The sequence below is a fragment of the Dipodomys merriami genome, unplaced genomic scaffold (assembly GCF_024711535.1).
Source record: "Dipodomys merriami isolate MVZ:Mamm:240054 unplaced genomic scaffold, mDipMer1.0.p SCAF_7, whole genome shotgun sequence".
Lineage (NCBI taxonomy): Eukaryota > Metazoa > Chordata > Mammalia > Rodentia > Heteromyidae > Dipodomys > Dipodomys merriami.
Genome location: NW_027206290.1, coordinates 21,679,899 through 21,694,406, shown reverse-complemented (window position 1 = coordinate 21,694,406; position 14,508 = coordinate 21,679,899). Strand labels below are relative to the sequence as shown.

The window sequence follows — 14,508 nt, the reverse complement described above, 5'->3', positions numbered from 1 at the left end:
GTACAAAGGTATTTTCTGTACCACCTCCTGTGTAAAGCATTGAACATTCTGGGCTGGTATTTGAGATACCTTCTGGAGATTTTCTAATCTTGAGCTTTGACTCTTTCTACTGGATTTTTAATTTGTGCTTATAATTTTACTTTACAATTAACTTTATAATTTGTTCTTATACATTCCCCTTTATGAATATGCCTTTTACAAAGGTCTCTGGCTGTGCATGATGTGACATACCCATAATTCCGACACTAGGGAGGCAGTGTCAGGATGGCTAGCCTGGTCTACAAACAAGACACTATTTTTTTAAAAAAGTAAACTAACCCCACAAGGGTTGGGGTATATCTCAGCAATAGGTCACTTGTCTAGCATGTGAAAAGATCTGAGTTTGATTCCTGGTGCCCTGTGGGAAGGTGTTGGGGGGGGGGAGTTGTCTCTTTTGTCTCATGGAAGTAATTTCCTCATAGTGCTAGTAGTGACTTATCATAACGATTTTTTTTCTCCAGTTCTTCTCTGCTTGCATTGACTCTATTTTCTTCAAGTTGTTTTCAATTTCAGTTGTCTCAAACACCATCTTTTCCAATGTTTTCTCTCATATGATCATTGATGATTCACATTTTAAAAGGATTAAAAAAAGACATACCCAAAGTTCAGGGTGTAGAGCAGTCAACCCAGGCATTTACGACTGGGAATCCAGTGGAGCGGGACAAATGTCACAGGCATTAGTTTTCTTTGGACTTCATCTTATTCTCAGATGAAGTCCTAGTTATGAAATTGGGCCTGAGATTTCAATAGCCATATGCAGATATTCACATGTGGTCTCCATTTCTCAGCACACTCTGTGTGTTGATCCTCTGTCATCCCCAGGAATAAAACTTAAGTCTTTCATATCTCTGAGAAAGGAGCAGAAGACCAACTTTGTGAGGCTGGGAAGGGCATCTGACTACTGGATCTCTAAGCAGTCCTCCTTGTCCGAGACATGGCCCTCTCCTTTCTAATGTCCATAGGGAATGGGCCTTTGGGGAACCCATACAACATAAACTGATCCGTTTTATCTTTATTAACCACTGCTTTATGATTTTTTTCAGGCTTGCAAACTCCTTTACAGATGTACATTTGTTTACTCACTTCCTAAAGGTTGCTCTTGTCTGTTCTCTAGAGTTTATGTTGAGTATTTGCCTTGAAAAATGACTTTTCTTATGACCAGTATAGCTATCGAGGGAAAGGATAAAAACTGTATGAACTGTCAAGGATTAAGACAATTTCACACAGGCAGCCATGGTCCCAGTCTACCTTCTGTGATTTATGCAATGATGGAACTCCATCAGGAGGTGCTCATGAGCATGTAAAATAAAAAAATAGATTTATTACTATACGAACACAATGGACTTACATTATGTCCTTTATTTGCCTTTATATATAGAATAAGAGAAGACCAAAGTCAGGGTTATAGATGGTAGCAGTAATTAAAATAAGAAGGAATCGAACTAAAATTTCTTGAATTTGCAGCTTCCCATCCGTATATGGAAATAGACTAGATGACAGAGAGCTAATAGGTAGAAGATTAATAGATACTAGATAGATGATAGGTAGGATAATATAATGGATGATAGATACAGATAGATAGACAGACAGACAGACAGGTAGGTAGATAGATAGATAGATAGATAGATAGATAGATAGATAGATAGATAGATAGATAGATAGATAGATAGATAGATAGATAGATAGATGACAGGATTATAAAATGAGAAACATTTTTTGGGAGGATGGTAGCCCAGAGATACCATCTAAGTACATCTTTGATGCTTTTTTAAAATTACATTAGAATTTCCAAGTATTTTTTTGCAATAGAATTTGCACTTTTATTAACTCTACATAGTTATACAAATGTGTTATAATTCAACAAATTTGTTTATGAACACACTGCATTTTGATCAATGTCAATCCCTTACTTCTTGTAGTACTTCCTTGTGTTGGTGGTGAAAAACTCAGAAGTTTATGTATGAATCTAGATGTATTTCTATATAATGAACATATAGTACCATGATCAGATGGCTCTTCAGTACCATGTGGGTGTCTCTCATTTATAGAACTCTTTTTTTTTCACTAAAGACTATATATTCTAAAACTTAATTCAACTGAGCATTGCCTCTAGCTAACCAACATGTTGCCACATTTCCAGGAGCTTTAGAATCATAGCAGCCTAATTACCAATTTGTCTTGAGCTTTGATGCATCGTAAAGTATATAAACTCAGTAGACAGCCAGAAAGACCTGCCATTTAGCACACAGAGATGTCTCTGGAGATTTTTTTCCTTGTCTTTTTCTTTTTTAGAGTTAAAAGTTGTTCTGTGGATTTATAGAGATAAACTAAATGAGGTTGTTTATGAGAAAGTTGTTGTTCAAGTTAGTAAAGGCTCTAGGCTGGAACTTGGCTGCTACTGGCAAATGTACAAGTAGATGTAAATGTAATTCAACCATTAAAAATCTAAACCCATAGAGGCGAGGAAATTCACAGTTAAAGGAGGAAATGGGTTGTGCGGTGCCTTCTCCAGCCGTGAGGCACAATGGGGTGTATTAAGGAATTGGAGACACCCCATAGTGTGAATCATTCAAGGCATCTCTCATGTTTCATCCCTAACTTGCCTTTACAGCAACTGAATTTTCTTCATAAAGTATCATCTTTAGGGAGATGGTTAGAAACTTCTGGGGACTTTCCTCATTATTACCATGAGGTAGAGGCTAGAGATGGGAAAGTGGATTCATATTGTGTGGAGAATTGGGGGCTAGCAATCTGAAACATCACTGGCATGACAGAATATTCCTCTAGGACTTCCTGTATTCAGGATGGCTGTGCACAGACCCCAGTTCAGACAAAACTGCAGGACAAACAGAGACTTAGGCTAGCCCAGCATGCTTTGTTCAGTTTGGATGTACAGAGTTTGATTTCTTATCCACACGACAGCCATTTGAAATAATGGAAAATCGTTTTCCATTTCTATTTTTCTCCACTATGGAAAAATAAAATCTCTATTTGGCTTTGTGTGAATAGGTGGTAGGTGGTAAATAGAAAAAAACTCAGAAATAATCTAGTTGTGCCCAGTTTGCATATATTCCAAGGATCTCTCTCTCTTTCTCTCTCTCTCTTTCTCTCTCTCTCTCTTTCTTTTCTTTCTTTCTCTTTCTCTCTTTCTTTCTTCTTTTTCTTTCTTTCTTCCTTTCTTTCTTAAGCCTTCATTTAAAATACACTATTTAATACGCTGCAAAAATATCTTATGTTTAATATTCTGTTCAGATTATCTAGGGGCTATATTGGCTTATCTGAGTCATTAAGGTTGGGTAGCCTAGAACAAAGTCTCTTTCACATAAAAACTTAGCACTGTGGAGAAGATAAATAGGGTGCAGTGGTGGTATGAGTTTGCATGTGAACAATATTGCACAGAAAAAAATAATTCTGTCTTTTCTGCTTTTTTTTTTCTTCTTCCAAACAAAATTTTACTCTTCAAGTATATGCATTCAGGATTTAGGATTTCAATGTCAAAGAAATTAGAACAACAATGAGATGTATAAGTCGTTATATGGAAAACGAACTTTACAACTTTGGTGGGGGGGGGTGCGGGGAGGATTGGGTGGGAGGGGAGGATGGGAAGGGATGGGAAGGGGAAACAAAGGAGGAGGCTACAATGCTTGATAAGAAATGTACTCATAAGGGTAAACAAAGGAGGAGGCTGCAACGCTTGGTAAGAAATGTATGCATTATCCTGCCCATGTAATTGTAACCCCTCTGTACAGTATGTTCTCAAATAAAATAAAATAAAATTTTAAATTAAAAAAAAAGAAATGGCCGGGCGCTGGTGGCTCACGCCTGTAATCCTAGCTACTCAGGAGGCTGAGATCTGAGGATCGCGGTTCAAAGCCAGCCCGGGCAAGAAAGACCGTGAGACTCCTATCTCCAATAAACCACCAGAAAACCGGAAGTGGCGCTGTAGCTCAAGTGGTAGAGCGCTCGCCTTGAGCTGAAGAGCTGAGGGACAACGCCCAGGCCCAGAGTTCAAGCCCCACGACCAACAAAAAAAAAAAAAAAAAAAAAAAAAGAAATGTACTCATTATATTGCCCATGTAATTGTAACCCCTCTGTACAGTATTTTCACAATAAAAAAAAAAAAAGAAATTAGGATAGAAGAGCCAACAGTATCGAGAAAGTAATGGGTGACACTTCTAGTGATGAATCAGGTACATTATTGATATCATGTGAGTAGCCATATTTTTAATAAGCCAAGGAACCTATATCGCCACTACCATAATAGATGCATGCCGCTATCTGCACTTAAGCTCTTAAAAACGACTCCACCCCTATCATCAAAAGAAAAATGTTTATAATAATACATATATTGACTTCTGCTTTCTAGTCAATAACAAGATTTATTGTCTCACTCTTCAGTCAATTTTAACCTCTTTGGGTCAACAAATCTTGATATTGATCTCAACAGAAGTCAATACCTGCTTATTACTTACCTCCACATTTAGACGCCTACCCACAATTCTTATGGGCATTCTCTTGACAAGGAAAACTGAACGCTGGCTGTCTGCTTCCTGTGTAAGATGCATTTCTCTGGGCTTCATCTACAATGACACTTTTGCAAGCCCAAATTCAGATTTAGTCATAAAATGAAATGAGGAAAGAAATGATAGTTTGGTTCCAAATCTGAAATTAGACACTCTAGGGAAGTTTAAGATTTCCTTATCATATCCTAAAAATAAAATAAAATGATAAATCTCTCATACAAATTATTCTTTGACCATTTTCCATATCAAAGATAATTAGGCAATGATTCTATCTCTTTTTTATTACCAAAAAAAGAACAAGAAATATTTTAACAGTGAAACATGAATACTAGAGAGGGTAGATATAATCAAAGTATTATATATATATGAATGAAAATACCATGTTGAAAGCCTTTACTATGTGAAATCTCATATATGCCAGTAAAAAAATTAAATTCAGGAAATAAAATTCTAGAGTATTTGAAATGCTTTTAAAAAGCAAATGAAGCAGACTAGCAACACTTTCTAGAATTATTCAAATGTCTGCCAATTCCCAACATCGAAACGTTGACATAGCTTAGGTGTAGAACTTCCACTCTAACCAAAGATATCCTAGGTTGGAAAACTAAATAGCTCTGAGGGAAAGATGTGTGTGTGTGTGTGTGTGTGTGTGTGTGTGTGTGTGTGTGTGTGTGTGTGTGTGTGTGTGTGTGTGTGTGTGTGGTGGGGGGTTGGTAACTGAGGAGAAATAAGCATCAAGGATACAGCCTGACCTGGAGTTTTTAAAGAATGAGAGACAACTACCAAAGGCAGTTATTAAAGTAACTGTCAAAGTTGTTTTCTCTGCTTACGAATGCAGCCCTCGTTCTTTAAGACCTCTAGGTGTAAGACAGTCTCATCAGCCTTCTGGCCAGCCTCACCTGGTAAAATATTAAAAAGTGGGGAGGGGGAAGAAAACACCAATATATACAAACCCAGGAGCAGACAAAGCACTGGAGGCTGAAAGGAATTAATTTTTCAAATTCAATAAATAAACCTGCATTCTGTACCAATTGTTGAAATGCTTAAAATTAAAATGCAGGCATACTTAACTCTCATGCTGTTATTGAAATGCTTTGCTTTCTTGGGATTGACTTGCCAACATCATCAAGTCTACATGGACAACATACCTCGCAGAGGGGAAAATACTAACAAATAATAATAAAAAAAAAAAAAGGAAGAAGGAAGAAACGAGCTGGAGCTGGGTGTGGCAGATTGCCTTATTACCAAGCTCATTGCCCTGGGAGTCTAACAGTTAGTATTATTGTAAGTCTAATTTGAAAAAGCTGAAGATTAGGAACAGGGACCAAGAGAAGTACAGAAACATTCCAAACGTGTTGTCAGCTTTAAGAATAATTTAAAGTGATTTTCCTAAAATATATGAAAGTGTGTAGACACTATGAGCTCATTAATTAATTAATTAATTTTGGGGGAGGTCCGTTGTGGGGCTCAAACTCAGGGCCTAGATGCTATCACTCACTGAGCTTTTCTGCTCAAAGCTACTGCTCTACCACTCTGAGCTACAACTCTACTTCAGATTTTCTGGTTGTTAATTGGAGATAAAAGCCTCAAGGACTTTCTTCCTCAGGCTGGCTTTGAACAGCAATCCTCTCAGATCTCAGCCTCCCCAGTAGCTAGGATTGCAGACAATGAGCCTCCAGCATCTGGCTTCGATACTCAATTCTTACAAACTTTGTCTCAAAGAGTTAATTTTGACAAAAACTATGCCACTAACTTCACATTGTGATTTCCAAGTAAATGTATGAGATTCTACTTTAGTCTTTAGCTGTATGGGGCAAGATAACCTACACACACACACACATACTCACACACACACACACACACACACACACACACACACACACACACACACACACACATGAGTAGGAGGTAGAGGGCAACAGCAGTCCTTTTTGCTGATCCCAAACTCCATTTGACCACTTGAATTCATTATGTTGTAAGTCTGGACAGAAATCTAAGGTCATCTTGCAGGTAAGGAGCTTAATTCTTTCTTTCTTAGTATCTCCAGAAATCAGAAGAAAAAAATATATTATATTATATTTTATATATATATATATATATAATTATGATGTGTGTGTTTGTCAGCTTTCCTTTACTATAACTGAGATAGCCAACTGATAAACCAGAAAAGGGTTGTTTGGGCTCACAGCATTACTGCTTGGTTGTTTGCTCCCATTGCTTTGGGACTGGGGTGATACCTCATGACAGAGACATTTGTGGTAGAGCAAAGCTACTCTCCCTGGGAGAGGAGGAAACTGGAAAGCCATTCTCCCCTTCAAAGAACACGATGTCTCCTATTAGCATCAAGAAGGGGACTAAGCCTTTATTCGTAGTCCTTTAGGGTCATTCCACATGCTTCTGGGAAACATTCTAGACTCCTAATTATGTCATTGTATGCCTTGTCATCCCATTTGGCAAGGAAGGCCTTGGGAGATGTGTACAGAGCACCTGTCAAATGGCTATAAGTTAGGATTCTTATGGGCCAGATTGCAACAGACTTAGGGGAGGTGAGAAGGAGAAATGATTCCAAAAGCTCAGGCCACTGGTATTTGGGGTGATTTTTTGTTAGTAAGAGGAAGGCCATATACTGTAGGATGTTGAACGGGATCACCAATCTCTGCCCCAGGAGATGTCACCAGTATCCCCCACCCCATTGTGACTACCAAAACTGTCTCCAGGCATTGCCAAGTCTTCCAGTGGGTATAGAATTGTCATGCCACCATAAACTATTGCCCAATATGTAAGAACACAAGCAAGAGCTGTTGCAAAATCATCTGTGACTGTGCTAGATATTTTGGATTACTGTCAGCCTTTCAGAAAAACAATGACTAAACCCTCTCTCTGAAGTTATTTGTTCTATTTATGAATCTTCTGCCAGAAGATCTTTATGTAGCAAGCAGAATTATCAGCCTTCTATTAAGTGAAAACATAGAACAGCAATCTTTACAAGCCAAATCTACAGTCTAAACAGAGATGACAATTTCCGCACAGGAGAGAAACTTGGAGAGTATTTAGACAAGCATGCACCTCTTCCAGCTTGACACTGAATCTAGCCAGGATAGGTAACACACCCAACATGGTATAGCAGAGATGGAGGTAAGAGTATACATCTTGGCATTTCAAATGCAAATTCTTTGTTCTGAACTGAAGATCTGTTCATATACTCCATAGTAAATCAAGCATACCATATTTCTCAGCCCTCTTCACTTAGGTAAAAAATTCACTTAGGCAGTGGTAGTTCATGTCTGTAATCCTAGCTACTCAGTAGACCGAGATGTGGAGGATCACAGTTCAAGGCCAGCTGAGGAAGAAATGTCTATGAAATTCCATCTACAAAAGAATGGATCAAAAGCAGCTGAACTGGAGGCTTGGCTTGAGTGGTAGAGTACCAGACAAACAACAAAGCCAAGTAAGCATGAGTTCTTGAGTCAGAGCCCTGCTACCAGCAAAATAATAATGGCAGTGTTGCTGCCTCTGAGTTTCTTTTTCAGTTAAAATGCAAAGTGCCATAGACCAGAAAGTCAAATGCACAAGCACACATCCATGCAAATAGGTAAATATAGAAACTTGACATTTGCCATCTCAAATTCCTGGGATGATTTATCCTCTTTGATTTCTAGTTCAAAGATGAATCCTAGTGATAGCTTATAAAGAAATAACTGTGCACATGTATTAACCTTTATAATCCCCTTATTTGTGATAATCTTAATACCTTGTTCCTTTTCATGTATGCTTGTTACAGCAACCCACTTTGCAAATGATAACCACCAATGTGCAGTAACAGATTATGCCACCATATGCTTTCTGCTTACTGTCAAGAAGAGAACAATTGTAGCACATGCTCAGGCTGACCAAAGAGCAAGTTATGACTGTGTAGGAACTTTCCATTTCTCCAGAAATGATTCCAGACCAGTATTTATTCAAGATTATTTATCCATAGACACTTGTTCTCTTTTTCTTCCTTCCTTCCTCCCTTTTTCTTTCTCTCTTTCTCTATTTTTCTCTTTCATTTTTTCTTCCTTTCTTCCTTCCTTCCTTCCTTCCTTCCTTCCTTCTTTCCTTTCTTTCTTTCTTTCTTTCTTTCTTTCTTTCTTTCTTTCTTTCTTTCTTTCTTTCTTTCTTTCTTCCTTCCTTCCTTCCTTCCTTTCTTCCTTCCTTCCTTCCTTTCTTTCTTTTCTTTCTTTCTTTCTTTCTTTCTTTCTTTCTTTCTTTCTTTCTTTCTTTCTTTCTTTCTTTCTTTCTGTCTTTCTTTCTGTCTTTCTTTCTGTCTTTCTTTCTGTCTTTCTGTCTGTCTTTCTGTCTGTCTTTCTGTCTTTCTCTCTGTCTTTCTCTCTGTCTTTCTGTCTGTCTTTCTGTCTGTCTTTCTTTCTGCCTTTCTTTCTGCCTTTTTTTCTGCCATTCTTTCTGCCTTTCTTTCTTTCTTTCTTTCTGCCTTTCTTTCTTTCTCTTTCCTTCTTTTTATTGACATATTAGAATTTAATCTAATCCCTTAAATGCGGGGTGGCCAAACAAAAAGATGTGAGACTATAGATTTTGGTGGCCTATCAAAACTGTCGCAGCTTGGTTTAAGTTTGAATGGTGATTTAGCATTGTGACATAATAACTATCCTTTTAGTTAAAGTTATATAATCCCTCTACTTAAAAGATGGTTGGGATCACCAGGCACCATTGGCTCACACCTGTAATCCTAGCTACTCAGGAGGCTGAGATCTAAGGATCATAGTTCAAAGTCAGCCGGGGCAGGAAAGTCTGTGAGACTCTTATCTCCAATATAAACCACTAGAAAACCGGAAGTGGTGCTGTGGCTCAAGCGGTAGAGTGCTCACCTTAAGCTAGCTGAAGAGCACAGGGACAGCGCCCAAACCCAGAGTTCAATCCCCACGACCTACCCCCCTCCCCCTGCCAAAAAAAGATGGTTGGGATCATCATTTCTGTGCCTGAGGCCTGGTCTGCCTGCCTGTCTGCCTTCTTCCCTTCTTGCCTGCCTGCCTGCCTTCCTTCCTTCCTTCCTTCCTTCCTTCCTTCCTTCCTTCCTTCCTTCCTTCCTTCCTTCCTTCCTTCCTCCCTCCCTTTTTACTGCTTTCTTTTATCTCTTTTTCTCTCTTCCTTTCAACCTTTTCTCTATATACATCCACTGGAAGTAAACACTTAGGAGAGTGTATTTTATTTCAAATAATACATCCAGGAGCAAAATATGGTATATTCCATAAGAAGCTAATCATCATTGTGTGTATTTTTTTATGGTTGTTTGTCTCTTTGTGCCTGTATTGGCTTGAACTCAAGAACTGGGTGCTGTCCCTTAGCCTTTTTCTCTCAAGCTGGTGCTTTACTTCTTGCAGCACAGGGAGGTTAATTGGAGATAACAAATCTCATGGACTTCCTGCCCAGGCTGATTTAGAACCTTGATCCTCAGATCTAAGCCTCCCAAATAGCTAAAATTATGGATGTGAGTCATCAGCACCAGGCAGAAATTTGTATTAAAGGTCATTAAATAAATTGAATGAAAATGCTCACTGTGGCTAAAGATAAAAATGTTTCACTTGGCAACTGCTATAGATACAAGGGTATTTGGAAACGAAAGACAGCTTATAGATCTTTATGGATAATGGCACCTGAGCAAATTGGAAGGGATAGAGGTGGTAGAAAAGGAGAAACAACTCCAAAATTGAAGCTGGAGCAGACAGCCTTCCAACAAGGGCAGTATCATTGTACCAACATCAGGGAACAGCAGTTCCTGTATCTCTGTTACAGTTAAAAATGAAGGGTTATTTCTGTTGGGGCAATAGCTTGAGGGAGGTCTCATTATTTTAGGGCAAGGCCCAACCTACTGGAGAATGAGCAGTCACCAAGGAAATCTGAGCAGAAGGTATTTTTCAGGCAGAGGCCTGTCTAGGCCCTCTCTCACACTTCTTTGGGACTGGTTTTTCTCCTTCACACACAGCCACAGATCCTTCTCTGTAACTGTTTTTGTTTTTCCAGTAAAAGAATCACTTGTCTTTATTTCCTCTTTATTCAAGAGGACTTTTTTTCCCTCCTGCATAGAGGAAGGCAAATGTGAATATAGCGGTGTGGGGTGGTGTATATAGAATATTCCTGGTCTTCAAACAAAGCCGTTCTTACTTCATTGGAAGTCTCATCTATGTTCAAACTCCTCCCTGAAAAGTGAGTTGCTAACTTTTTCTGCTCTTTTGTCAGCCCTAGGACTCATTGTTTAGTACTTGTGAAAATTGGACTCAGGTCAATCACAATAGAACTGAGTTCTGGAAGCCTTTGGAACAGGATGGCTGCATACATACATGCACGCATACATATACTTACACACATGCATATACACATACATACATACATGTGTACCTACATACATATATACATACATTCATGCGTATGTATCATCTGCACTGAGTTCCACTTTGCTGGATTTTTCTTTTCAGCTCAAGGCTGTTTCTTAATATTATTTTTGTACATTATAATGTGCTTTCTATTCAGAGTTTACTTAAACAGGACATTTGGCTAATGAAGTGAGATAATGGGGAATTAAATGTTTCTCAGTGTATACGGTGAACAACATTATTTACAGGGTATATTGTCGATTAAGAAAAAAAGGCCTTTGGGTTCTTTTTTTCTTCATTTACAAGAGACAATAATTAAATTCCACAAACACAAAGTTATTCTGAAATTGGGATATGCTGTGATGTGTGGGATTGTCTAATTTAATACCAACCACACAATGGTTCTTTCATATTGAATGTGTTGGTATAAAGTGAAAGTCACACAGTGACTCACAAGTCCTGAATCAGTTTGGATTGGGGGGTGGTGATGGTTAGGGGAAGGGATTATGGCTTATCTGAAAACCTGCGAAACATCTGAAATCAATTTTTTTCAATGTGGAATTACTTTATCAAAACAGCATTAGCATTCCCAAAGAGAAATGAATCATGTGGGTTTTTTATTACTATTACTAAGCACTGAAGGTTGATAGATTGTTTTTAAATAATGGAATCAACTTAAAGATATCAAAAATACATTAAGAAAATTAAGGAAGCACTACAGGCCATCTTCGTGCACTTACCTGATTCATTACCAAGAATTTGTTTTTCCTTTAATTATATGGAGTTTTGATATTCTTCACATTTCTTTAAAATTTAAAATGGTTGATAATTTTCCACTTTGATGTGTATGTAACAAGAGATCTCAGATCCAGGAGGAGTACTTTGGGGTCATCTGATTCTTGGCAGCTGACTCTGACCCAGATTTTGCTTTTTTCTCTTTTTTAACTATGGCAGATGCTCCACACAATAAAGTTTTCTGCAGTCAGAACTGGAAATCACAATCCTTAGCAGCTTAAGAAACCATTAGAAATTGGTCTGAGTTGGAGTCACTTTGTTGCTGTGGAGAGTAGAATCCACATACTTACAGGGGAGCTCACTCAGGTCATACAAAGATGGTGAGACTTGCTTAAATAGTGCAGAGTTTGTGTTGGCTCTGTTTTGGCCACTCATTGCTTCCACAATGAAAGCAAATACTTTAAAATGACACTATTTTTGTATGGCAGTACCTGTATAGAGTATCACATAATCACTATTCTCAATAATATTAGAAAATACTCCTTTATCATATATCAATAGTGAAACATAAAATCAATATAGAGAAATATTATTTAATGAATCTTTTGAATTAACCTCAGCACTGTTTTAAATAATTTTTTTATGTTCGAAACTGCTTAAAGGAAAGAAAGGAGATGAGAGGGAAGGAGGGGAGAGAGGAGATAGAGGGGAGAGAAGGGACCAACCATAGATTTTTGGCCTGGTAGGCTCACCCTGTCTCCAGAGGAATCTGTGAAGATAACTCTCAGTCTGAGATTGGTTTAATCAGTAACTGCCCTCTGAGATTAAATTGATCTGCTCCAGAAAACAGGGGTGTGTGGAGCTCATGCTGGTAATAGCAGCAGTTCTGGAGGTGATGCAGTAGGGACAGTCACTGTTTGAGGTCAGCCAGGGCAAAACAAAAAGTTCAAAAGACCCCATCTCAACTCATAAAAAGCTGGAGGCCATGACAAATGCCCGTCATCCCAGCTATGCAGAGTCTAAGTAGGAAATAGGAGGATTAAAGTCAAGCCTGACATGAGCAAAACATAAGCTTTTTTTTTTTAACATGAAAAGAGCTACTAGTAGGGCATGGTTCAAGTGGAAGAGTACTGCCCATCCAACTCAAGATCTTGAGTCAACTCATCACAAGGCAAACATAAATATTATAGAATAATAAAAAACAAGTAAAAATGGAAATATCAGAATCATCAGCAGATGAATGAGTGAAGTTGCAAAGAAATACTTGTACAAATAAGATGCTGCCAGATATTTTTGCTCTGGACAATATTCTGAGAGGGGGAAAAAAACCTAAGACTCATAGAACTGAATTGTACAGGTGCTGGAATCATTATGCCTTGAGATATTCTGCCAAGTCTGTGGCGGCATTTCACTCTCTCCTCAAGAAAACCACATTCATCCTCACACTTACCAGGAAGGGGGGTGGGGGTGGGGGGACAGAAATCACACCTCTATTCAGAGCCCAAGTTGTCATCAGAAAGGAAAAGGTTGGAGTTCATTTATCATGTGCATTTCTATGACTACAGAGATAATTGGGTTGATTCCATGAGCCCTGGCTTCTCTTGCATTTTAATTGAAAAGCCTCCAGAGTGTTGGGAACCAGCGTGCTGGCCTGACTGGAGGAGACTTCACTTAGACAGCGATGGCTCAAAATGATGGCTGGAAAACATACTAAGCAGCCTGCTGGGTTACTGCTTAGTCCTCAGGGAAAACTGGATAGTGGAAGTGTCCATACATTGTTTTCTGCTAAGAAAACACGGTTCTGACTACATTTAATTTGCCACTTTTATCAAACCATTTGCGACAGAATGAGTATCTGACTTTGGGACAGTTACCAGCCTGCAGAATTTAAAGAGTCAGGTTCATTAAAATGAAAGGCTTGCAGGAAAAGAGCATTGGAAGGTAGCTAAAGGTGAAAGCAAGCCTGCAGCTTTGGGGTAGTGTTAAAATGGGCATCTATTTAACATCATTTTCATTTTTCATCATCGAACTGGTCCCTATTAAAACTTTGCAGGTTCAGTTGGTCAAGTTTTATGATTGAATGCATTCTCTAAGCATGCTCAAGGTGTGCTTAGGAGATTAATTTATAAGCTCTTCTAACGCTGAATCTCCAAGGTTTATTCTGTCTGTGTGTTGTTTGCATAATGCACTTTTGTACAGCTAAAGCACTCCCTATAAAGGGATTATTTTCATATTCAGCACATTAAAAATCTAGCTCAATTCACAGATCCCATTCTGTGTTTATGCCTGAGATAACAGGTAAAAAGTATCTCATTACACGTGTCCATGAAGCAAACATAAGAACACGGATGTTTGGGGGAGAGAATGTACCCCTACTGAAATTAATTCCCCAGTGGTTTTATTAAAGTCTGTAAATTGCATTATTTCCCCATCATATTTGAAATATTGCCCTCCCTTAATGCCTGCTCTAACCCATGCTGTCCCATCTTCCCTGGAGTGTCTAGACATGGTGTCTTAGATTTATGTGTATGATCTCAGTGTGTTACAACATCACTCCTGACTAATGCATTATTACAATACTTAGAGATATTCCCAAGTGCCCCTGTATTGATTAGAAAATCACCAATCTGCATATGCACACCATCTGTGCAGCAGAGAGGCAAAACAGGCTGGATGACATTTGCCTTGTTCGAAGGAAGATTCGGAAACCACTAATAGAACGAAGAGGGAATTCTCTTTTTGCAGGAAAGGGATTCAGCTTTTCCGAATACAAAAAGAAAGAAAGAAAGAAGTGCACAATATGAATTTGTGTAGAACCTAGAAAAATCTAAAAGTGGCCCTCC

General features: G+C 38.5%; 1 long non-coding RNA gene across 1 annotated transcript in view; it reads right to left on the bottom strand.

Moving 5' to 3' along the window:
• LOC138816994 (uncharacterized) overlaps positions 1-14,508 on the bottom strand; it is a 65,557-nt gene that overhangs the window by 32,866 nt on the left and 18,183 nt on the right. The window lies entirely within an intron of this gene.